Source organism: Pinus tabuliformis, chromosome 6 (assembly GCF_031772625.1).
Source record: "Pinus tabuliformis cultivar Carrire ecotype Pingquan chromosome 6, CPIR1, whole genome shotgun sequence".
In the NCBI taxonomy this organism is placed as follows: domain Eukaryota; kingdom Viridiplantae; phylum Streptophyta; class Pinopsida; order Pinales; family Pinaceae; genus Pinus; species Pinus tabuliformis.
This window is the reverse complement of record NC_142292.1, coordinates 1,838,638,759-1,838,648,807: the sequence shown is the minus strand read 5'-3', so window position 1 is coordinate 1,838,648,807 and position 10,049 is coordinate 1,838,638,759.

Sequence of the window (10,049 nt, the reverse complement as noted above, 5' to 3'; positions counted from 1 at the left end):
GTAGAAAGAAACAACATGATGAGTTGGGTGCAAGATAAAGGAAGTTGTTGGAGTCATGATTGCCGTTACACCAAAACCTGTACGTGTTAGTAAACAGACACATCGCTAGTGTTAAGCACATGCCACGAAACACACAGAGAGCGTTGAATTATCCTTCTACACTGCCATTAATGGGGAGCATTGGATTATTCAATTCCCAACAATCTCCCCCCCTAATGCGAGCGAGGTGTGTTTCGAACTTGAGACCTTTGGCTCTGATACTACTTGTTGGAGTCACGATTGTCGTTACACCAAAACCTGCAGGTGTTAGTAAACAGACACATCACTAGTGTTAAGCACATGGCACGAAACACACGGGGAGCATTGAATTATCCTTCTACACCGCCATTAACGGGGAGCGTTGGATTATTCAATTCCCAACAGAAGTTGATGAGTTTTCAAATGAAGAAAATGTGTGTGATTTTCTTAATCACCCATTATTGTTGCCTTGAATCATTGCCCTAACGACCTTCTTGTCATGTGGTGGCCCTAGGTAACTTGTTTCACTTGCCATAACACTTGAGGGGGACTTGATATGGCCTCTCATAAGAGTAAGGGTGACTTTAATGAACTTAATAATTGAGAGCTCTAGTTATTGCGAGGGAAGGCAAGAACAATTATGATTCCATTAAAGGCATGTATAAGTTTCCATAAAAATATTTCCACGAGGTAATGGAATTCCTTCTAAAGGATCTTTATGAATATTTTATAGGATGAAAATGCTATTATACATGATAATTTCAAACAACACACCTATAGCTTGTGATTTTTTTTAAGTGCACATTTAAAAAGTAATCTAACCGTGTTCCTATTGTTTCTCATAACCCTTGTCTTTATCATAACACCATAATGGTCATAACAACATGGAAGGAAAACTTCTCGATTGATCAAGCTTCCTAACAATGTTGCCTTGTTTGGGTAGAGTTCTCAACGTTTCCTAAGTAATTTGGAAATTTTTAGAGTGTGTCTTTGCATCCATTAAGAGATTTATTTTCATGAACCACCCCATTTCTATAACCTAAAGTTTCAAAGGTGGATTTGTCTCCAGGCTAACTTGTTTAAAGACTTAAAACAGTTTGTGTATACTTGGGTTGGGGAATGGTTTTATGATAGCTTGAGAGTTAGATAAATGTCTTGAATACCTACTTCAGTGCCTAAGTTTCAACCACATATTTAGGGGCTACCCACTTATGGTCAAACCATACCCCTTACGTTCTTAATATGCACTTACTTATCAATCCTAGGTTTGGAATGCTTTGTTAATGATAATTATGGTTGGTTTCAAGTGTAAAATTGCTCTTAGAACAAGGAAACAATGATAATGAGGGTTCAATTAGCCAAAAAAAAGTTACACACTTTACTATGAAGAAGGAGCCTATTAGGCCATCATATGCCACTTCCTCTTTAGGAAGGGGTTGAAAGGTCTAATCTCTCCCCCATCACTGACATCTTAGTTGGACTTGAGAGTGCAAATGTTATTTGAGGCACCCAAAACTTTATACATTTATGATTGGGTTGAGTCCCCAAGCATAAATATTTGATTCGACCGAGCTCATTTAATGTGTTGGGTAGGTTAAATGTTTGAGATGATATAATACCTCACCATTGGATCCTACTAAAGGTAACATCATAAAATGTTGGGGGCCTTACAATTCCATGTAGAAAATCTATGGATCAAAGGATTATGAACTTTATTTTTGGTATTGATATTCTTTGTTATTAAGAAGTTAAAATTTTGGTTTTTCATTAAAATTGTGGCCATTAACTTCATAAGGTCGAATGTTGTTGTTTTTGTTTCTGAGCATGTAGATGGTAAATGAGGAGTGTAAATGCTAATTTCACTAGACTTAGTCTTATGTATGATGAATTGGAGTATTGACCCTTTACAACAACGAGTGTGGATTTTATTGAATCTTGATGCTATAACATAATGGATGGCTTATATTTATGCTTCAAATATGTTGAGAGAGTGACCTTGTATATTTGGATGGTTGATCAACTACTTTATGCCCACTACCTTCTCTACAAAGACTTAAAAATACCAAGGCTCCCATTAAAAAGAAAGGAAATCTTCTAGTTTTTTACCAAAGCTACCATTAAAATGTTTAAATTAAAATAAGTAACTTATATTAATCTTAAAGATAGATTAAACTTATATAATTTCTAACAAATTATAATAATATGATCCATCTAAACTTTAATTTACTTTGATCCAACTTCTATAAAATTACATAATTAAAAAAAAAATTCTAAATAAAATTATGCTTTCAAATAAAAAATAAAATTATAAGCAAAGCCAACTCATTCATATGATTAGGAAAATGATTCTTTCTTATCACAACCCACCAATTTATTGTTTTTTCAAAAAAAAAAAAAAAAAAAACTCAATAAAATTATGCTTTCAAATAAAAAATAAAATTATAAGCAAAGCCAACTCATTCATATGATTAGGAAAATGATTCTTTCTTATCACAACCCACCAACTTATTGCTTTTTCAAAAAAAAAAAAAAAAACTCAATAAAATTATGCTTTCAAATTAAAAATAAAATTATAAGCAAAGCCAACTCATTCATATGATTAGGAAAATGATTCTTTCTTATCTCAAGTCACCAACTTATTGTTTTTTCCATTTTTTTAGGAACCTTAGAAAATACAACATCATCATTTATCTTATATTTATATATATATATATATATCTCATTTTTCACATCCAAATTGTATGAATCTCAAAATAATTTGAATTCCCATGTAAGCTGTGGGGGTGTTTGATGGTTGGATTATATAGTAAGGTGATATTATTGTTTAACTAATTAAAAATTATAATTATTAAATACAAAAGATTAATTTTTTGTTTGTTTGTCAAGTGGTATGAGTTTATTAGAGATTACATCAGGCTTGACTTGTGGCTTGAGAAACTGTGACTCAAGGGCATTTAAGTCGTCCAAATCGCCCAAGATTGCACTCGGCCTGGGCCATACCAGCCCTTAACATGACTAGATTTTTGCCCACTGAGTTTCAAACCGGTGACCTTCACATCACGAAGTGACTTAACAATACACTCCATCACTATCTATTGTACACCCTGTGGGCAAATATAAAAAATATATTTTGAGAAGAGTTTTCGACAAAAATCACATTATAATTCATTTGACGAGGTGTTTCGAACCAACAAGTGTGGTTCATCATTAGGACAAGTTGAAGAACCAGATCATGGTTGTATGCTAAATAGAGTGAGAAGATCATCCAATGGCTATATTTGACTAGGAAACGACTATATTTGACTGGACTGGACCAAGGGATAGGGATAGGGAGAAATCAGTTCGTTAATTTATAAGTTAGTTATGTTATATTGATTACAATAATTGAATAAAAGTAATTTATTGTATTTAATTATATAGATAAATAAAAACTTATAATATTAATAGTATATGTAACGATTTCTTCTAATTAGAAGAAATCGTTACATATACTATTAATATTATAAGTTTTTATTTATCTATATAATTAAATACAATAAATTAATTTTAATCAATTATTGTAATCAATATAACATAACTAACATATAAATTAACGAACCGATTTCTCCCTATCCCTATCCCTTGGTCCAGTCCTGTCAAATATAGTCGTTTCCTAGTCAAATATAGCCGTTGGATGATCTGCTCTCTCTATTTAGCATACAACCATGATCTGGTTCTTCAACTTGTCCTGACGATGAACCACACTTGTTGGTTCAAAACGCGTCGACAAATGAATTATAATGTGATTTCTGCCGAAAACTCTTCTCAAAATATTGATATAGATCACAGAAGCCTAAATTCAACAATAAAAAATATAATTATATAAAAAATAAAATTGAATAAAGTAATTAAAATATGTAATTTAATTTGAATAATGAAAATATTAAATTTGAATAATTGCAATGTGATTATTATCTTAATTATCCATATAATTTCAAAATAAGAAATTTAATTATAGAAAATTATATTTTCAACAAAAACATTAAAATTAATATTTTATTTTTAAATTATTTATTTATTTTAAAGTTAAAATTATAATTTTTTTATAGTCATTGTTTTAAAATTCGTTAGTATTGTTAATCAAAATTTTAAAATCAATGACCAAAATAAAATTTGTTTTTTATAATAACATCCATTTTTTATTTTTATTTATCTATTTATTTATTGTGTTAGAGACACTCAACAACCTAATATAGCAGTGATGTTAAAACATAACATAATGTAATGTAATGTTGATTGAGTCAAATTGTTTAAATAAAAATAAAATTAATACTTGATATAGTTAGATGGTAGACTAGTTAAAATAACTTTGAGTTAGTTATTTAATGAGTTTACTAATGGTGATTTACAAACCCATGGTATTTGTTATGATGAATCCAATTTAAAGGTTTGAGGAAATCCATTATGGAATGCAAATGTACCAACTTAGATCTATCTTACCTCCATACTTGATCCCTCTCAACACTTGGCAGATCCACATTTAAGATGGATCTAGGTTCGTTATGGTTAAAGTTACAACTTGGTTAAATTCATGATCTTTTTTTTGTTTGCTAGGTTATGTGAGTCCTGAGATGATTGGCATGCCTAACCTATGGCCAGAGTAGCTATGACATAGGGGTGTCTAAGCCATCAAATTCACTCAGGAATCGCACCCAGCCTGGGCAACTCCAACCCTTAACATGGTTGGACTTTTGCCCATGGAGTTTCGAACCAATGACCTTTTCACCACATAGTGCCTTAACAGAACACATTACCACCATTTGATCTACACCCTGTGGCTCAATTCATGATATTAAAATTGGTATTATTTCGATTAAAATCTTAAAATCAATTTGCACACAACAATGACGACCAACACTGTCCAGTCATTTTTTAAGGTTAAAATTACAATGTGTTTAAATCCAAGGTTTTTACAATCAATACCATTGCAATGATAACTTATTTTTTTATTACAGTAAAAATTTCAAATTGAATCCCAAATCTAAAAAAAGTGTTTTCAATCATGTTTATATATATGTGTGTGTTAAAACCATTTTTTTTAAATTAATACTATTATAAACACAATAAAAAAATAAAAATAAAAATAAAAAAGAAAACTAATAATAAGAAAAAGCATGATAAAAACAAATTAAAGAAAAAGTGTATATTATCTGTGAATACTGTATCTTTGTGATCTTGCATGTTCTCCACTGTGGCTCTATGCACGGTGATCTGTATAATTTATAAATGGTTTGCATTTAATTGGGTTTGTGGCTTGTATTATATTATACAATGACATCACTCGTTTCTATGCCATTGCACTTTGGTTAACTCCTTGATGATATCATATTTCCAGTGGCATCTTCACATCTCCACAGTGGCATCACTATGCATTGATATATCATATTTGTTGTTCTCGCACCATTATTTATGGCACAGTGAGTCACATCATTCTTTATGGCTTAGATCTCACCAACGGTGAATTACATCATTCTTTATGGATTGGATCTCTCCTATACAATACCCTGGGGTTCGTAAGTTATTTTTCTCTTGACAATACCCTATGTGGTTCAAATATACTCTAGAATTCTATAGTATATTTAATAATGGAACTATTATCCACAAATATTAGGAAGATAATATCCTATGGGAATGATATATATGTCAATAAGTCAATGAATTTATATGTAGCAATGAATTTTGATATGATTGTGAAGTATGTGACATAAGGATGGCTCGATGATATGTTAAAAACCCTTGATATAGTACATTAACCCTAACTATGCAGTAACCCCTGTAAATGTCTAACAGTGGAAATAAATGTGACCTTGCTCTTATGGATATGATAGAGATTATATATCATGATGGTAATATTATTGTTTGGTAGTGACTCTCTTCTGAACATATGATTACAATTGATTGGAATATTGATGCATATGACAAAGATACTTGTTCTATATTAGCAAGCTATTTGACAAACTTAATGACATATGACAATATGACAATGACTTACATGAAAGAAGGACAATGAACTATATGTCCTTGAAAACTATAAACTTGCTTACAATATATGATGACAATGACATGATGAATATCTTGATATGACAATATCTGTGATCTGGTAGTATGGCTATGACATTGACCAAGATGGCAGTGATAACATGATATTATAATGTATCTAAGACACATGAGTTTTTGTATATGACAATGATATAATACCATTTCTCTTGGATTTGTTTCGTTCAGTTCACAAACGAAGTTGTGAACTGACACCAGGTTGGCTCTTGGTGGCTTGATGTGATTGATGTATATCATTCTCATTGTACTTTGTATCTCAACTGAAAAATTGATGAATATCTAATAGAAGAAGAATTTGGATGGGTTTCCACCTTGTGGGTTTTTTCCCTGGTCTTTGACCTAAATCATGGTGTCTCTATTGTGTATGATTTTTTTCTACTATTCTTTATAGTTGCACTGCACTATTTATGTTATTGTTCTTTCTACATAATTGCTAATGATATTCTTGGGTGAATGTAACATGTAAATGATGAATATATTATAAGTGCAATTTTCTAAAGCAAAGAACAATCTAGCAGTAAGGAAAATTAACATAAGAAAATAAGAGATTAATTGAGATTCTTTAATATTTTATTTCTACGATTGAAAAGAAGGGGGAGAAGCATTCCTAGATCACCGTATTTTTACTAACTTAATAAGTTGAGAAGGTTGGTATTGTGGGAAATATTTTGAAAATTATAACATATGTGAATAAGAGCCAGATAATCAAAGAAAAAGTTCTTTTAATCTTCAACCCTCTTAGAATCGCAAAGGAAACCAACTCATTCCTTCCAAAGTTTTTTGGAGATAGAAAAACGCCTGATTTCACTTTGAAGCTCATGAGAATTAGTTCTTATCATAACATGTCCATTTTCTTCTTAGCATTGGTCAAGGAAAAAAGACAATTCTAGTTTTCAATATTGGGGTTGATCACCTCCTTATAATACCGTAGCTTCTGTTTTCCATCTAACTCCTTGTCGTCCCATAACTTATCCTTATATTTGGAAGGGATAATTTTTTTAATATTATCTTTATTCTTCAAGATGATCTCCTCCTTTACCCCCTAATGGTCTAGCCAAGACTAGGAATCCTTATGCCAACCTCACTTGAGCTAGAGGTGGGGTTTTTGGCTTGAGTAAGAAGCAATTTGAGGATACATCTTGGCTTCTGTGTTGTATAGATTCTTCTTATACATGAGATACCTAATCATAGCCATGATTTCAATGGTAGAAATGATAGCTTCAATCAAGAGGAAAGGTAGGGAGTATTACCTTTAATATTGAGGTTGTAGGTTGTAAATTTCTTTTGGATCAGCTCAATGTTCCTCCACGATGTTGAGTTTTCAAGTGTAATGGATAAAAGTACAATATTTCTGAAATACTGATAATTACTTCTAATGATATATATCTTCTTTTAACAATTCCAGTTTATCATTAAGCAATGTAAATTCAACCATAAACCATAAAGATAGTAGAGATCACAATGCATACAGAGAATGCAAGATTTACCCTTGAAAAACTCACTTGGGGGTAAAAACCCAACAACCTTCTTCTTAGAGAAATTCTTCAATTCAACAAGAGATATGTCTAATGTAGCTAGCCAACTATGAGGTCAAACTTACCAATAAATCTTATGGTTAAACCTAGTCCACAACCCTCAAGTCAAACCTTCAAACTACCTTGCAACTCAACCCTGCTAAGAAACTGCTACCCATAATTCACACGTGCAAGGTCTAGAGAGAGAAATACGAGAGAGAGAGAGAGAGAGAGAGAGAGATCTTCGTTTTTCTTCTTCATCTTTTTTGTTGTAACACACCCTCCCTAACTCCATGAACCCACCAGAATTATAAGGCGGTGTTTATTATGTAGATCCAGCTCCCAAAGTACAACTATGGGAATGTGATATGCAACTAAAAACTGAAGGTGATATTCAAATTGCAAGTGAAATTTTATATATGTTTTGGGTAATGGATCAAGTTACTAAACACATAAACAAGTGGTTTTTAAACACAATTAAAATTTAAATAGAGATAATAAACCATTTCAGAAACACATAACAACAAAACATGATAAAGGAGTTTGCCCCTCTCTTGGGCTACATCTCCTGGTCCAACTTCCAATGTAGGGCCTCTTTCATTATGCTCAAAAATATGTGTTTACATGAATTTTCAATGCTCAAAATGCAAAACAAATGTCTCCAATAGATCCATAACTGTCAAAACCCCCATATGGGTTCTTTCTGCACCTCATTTGGCCAAAAAATGAGAAATTTATACATGTTACAAGTTTTTACCCAACTCCATAGCTAATCATCCTCCAATTCGACCCAAACCTGGCTTGAGCACCCCAAACCCGGAACCGACGTGCAAATCTAGCCTACAATCCCACCTGATGGGTGAAATTGTAGGAAAATTAAATTATCCTCTAACACCCAGTTCTGAAAAATTAGGGTCACATGGGGGTCATGTGCCCAGGGGCCAGGCTAACCGCTCGCACCCATTGGTTGGGCCCCCAATAGCTGGCGCTTGGTCTTATCGTGTTTGTGGAACCCCGGGCTGGTGCCTAAATTTCATGTTAAGGTCTATAACTCCCGCGATCCCTCTCTACTGGCAGTGTGGTCACATAGCAAGCCATGTGGCCCGAGGCTGGCCCCCCATGGGCTGGGCTCCTTCATTCTCTGTGCACCTGGTCGCATACAGGGTCATGTGACCCCAAAGATGGCCCCTAAAATTACCTCTGTCCGCGGTTCTGAGTATTGTTCGGTGCTTTTAGTTGTGACCATGGGGCTAGCGCTAAGCCCTGGCCCACGGTATCACCCCTGGATCCTCGTGGTAGGGTGACCAGGGCTGGGGCTTAGCCCTGGCCCTACCTCTATTGTAAAATGCGTTAGACCTTAAATCAAAGCTGCAAACATAACTGTTAAGTGGCAATGTGGTGGTGTAGTGGTATAGTTTTTGGTTGCTTGATGCTAGGTTGTGAGTTCGACTCATGTGGGGTGCTTTGGCCCTCACCCAAAATTTTGATGTGTTGTTCGGAGGCCATGTGGCAGCCAACCATTGGCCCATATGGCCCTCCTTCATTGGTCCACATAAATGAACCTCTAACCAATAGAATTGTACCATTTAAGAGCCAATCAACAAGAGACACTTGTCAACATACCATTGGCTGAATTGTACACAGTCAACTGCCCAATCAATTACCTAGTCAACATATTGATTACTAACTGGGTGTACCTACAACCCAACATTTAAAAATTTAGTTGTTTGGCAATTTGATCAGAACACGATATTGGGAGCATACAAAATTGGTTTTGAGTGAAATGAGTTGTGTTGGATTTAGGTCACCAAGATCTACACACTGGTACAAGTTTCAAGAATTTTTGAACACTTGGAATTTTTAGCACTAAACTGATCCCTTGGATCACTCCTCCCCATTGGAAGCTTTTGGACCTCCAAAAGACTAATTTCAGTCAAAAAATAGATGAGGGTATTGTTCCCTCACCCTTCCAACCTCAATTCATTTAGCTTTTCTTGGATTTGTGCCTTTGAGATCAACATGAAGGTACTCCACATTCCCTTGTTTTTAAGTTCTTGTCCTTCTGTTAAGGATGGTATCCTCTTGCAATTATTCAAGAAATTATGTCAAGAAATATTCTATTGAAGGAATCTGAAAATGTTCTCCTTGATCATCAATCAAAGGAGGCTCATATAATCTCAAATTTTCAACATTAACAATTGCATACATTTGGATATAAGGAGGCAAATCTAAATGGAAGGTATTGTTACCAATCTTTTCTAGAATCTTAAAAGGTCCATACCTTATTGGTTTCAACTTTTTACCTTCTCCTTTAAGCCTCTCTTTGCTAATGTAAATCCAAACTTCATCTCCAACTTAGAAACTGTGGTCAACACGATGCTTATCATGCCTTGTCTTTTACTTGGCTTGGCTCTTTTCCAA